This window comes from Echinops telfairi, unplaced genomic scaffold (genome assembly GCF_000313985.2).
Source record: "Echinops telfairi isolate 266 unplaced genomic scaffold, ASM31398v2 ScPeMD7_5868;HRSCAF=6743_0, whole genome shotgun sequence".
NCBI classification, from domain to species: Eukaryota; Metazoa; Chordata; class Mammalia; order Afrosoricida; family Tenrecidae; genus Echinops; species Echinops telfairi.
Genome location: NW_022109767.1, coordinates 5,948,533 through 5,949,985, shown reverse-complemented (window position 1 = coordinate 5,949,985; position 1,453 = coordinate 5,948,533). Strand labels below are relative to the sequence as shown.

At 46.7% G+C, this 1,453-nt stretch overlaps 1 pseudogene; it reads left to right on the top strand.

Moving 5' to 3' along the window:
• LOC101647033 overlaps positions 1-1,449 on the top strand; it is a 7,537-nt pseudogene extending 6,088 nt beyond the window's left edge.
• Positions 1,450-1,453: the final 4 nt, after the last annotated feature.

The window sequence follows — 1,453 nt, the reverse complement described above, 5'->3', positions numbered from 1 at the left end:
GACAGTCAGAAGCTCAAGAGCTTAGCAAAGCAGGCCCGGATGGCATATTGAACTCAAGCAATGTAAGACGACAGGACCCACCAGCCTCAAGCTCAAGCAATATACACAACAGCAGCTTAGCAAAGCATATTTCCAAGTAACCTCAAGCTCTAGTGACATGATCCATGGGATGGCTTGTCACACAGGTGGCGTACCTCCCACGTTGAGGCAGAGAACTAGCTAAAGCCACAGCATGCTGGTCCCATCACCAGAGAGCGAGAGAGAAGGGGCGTGGCTGAGCCCTTTATCTCTTTGCCCTCCAATCAAACTGATCTGATTAACCCCACATGTTCCTACTGGCCCGATTGGCCCAATAAACCTACCTATCACACTCTCTCTGATATCAGTACAGCTATCAACATTGTTGAACACACACTACTCCATCAAAGCAACGGATGCCTGTAGCAAAATCTGCTGTCTCTTCTGTTACCCTGCCCGCTTCTTACCGCAACACTATGCTTGCCTTGACTTCAGCTTGCAGAAAACGCAAATGAAGCTGGGTGTACAGGTGGTTATTACAGACCCTGCCAAACTGGACCAGATCAGACAAAGAGAATCCGATATCACAAAGGAGAGAATTCAGAAGATCCTGGCGACTGGGGCCAATGTTATTTTAAGTACCGGTGGCATTGATGATATGTGTCTTAAATACTTTGTGGAGGCTGGTGCAATGGCAGTTAGAAGAGTTTTGAAACGGGACCTTAAGTGCGTCGCTAAAGTTTCCGGAGCTACTGTTCTGTCTGGCCAATCTGGAAGGTGAAGAAACTTTCGAAGCTGCTATGTTGAGACATGCTGAAGAAGTGGTACAGGAGAGAATGTGTGATGATGAACTGATTTTAATCAAAAACACTAAGGCGCGTACCTCTACATCCATTATCTTATGTGGGGCCAATGATGTCATGTGTGACGAGATGGAGCGCTCTTTACATGATGTGCTCTGTGTCGTGAAGAGAGTTTTGGAGTCAAAGTGTGGTTCCAGGTGGGGTGCTGTCGAAGCGGCCCTTTCCATATACCTTGAAAACTATGCAACTAGCATGGGGTCTCGGGAACAGCTCGCAATTGCAGAGTTTGCGAGATCGCTTCTTGTTAGTCCTAACACCCTTGCTGGTAATGCTGCGCAAGACTCTACAGACTTGGTTGCAAAGTTAAGAGCTTTTCTCAACGAGGCTCAAGTTAACCCAGATCGTAACAACCTAAAATGGGTTGGTCTTGACTTGGTCAATGGAAAACCTTGCGTCAACAAGCAGGCAGGGCTGTTTGAACCAACCATAGTTAAAGACGAGCGTCTGAAATTTGCAACAGAGGCAGCAATCCCCATGCTTCGGATTGATGATCTTATTAAATTAAGAAAGTAAAGATGATAAGCACGGAGGTTATGAAGATGCTGTTCACTCAGGAGCCCTTGATGACGGAT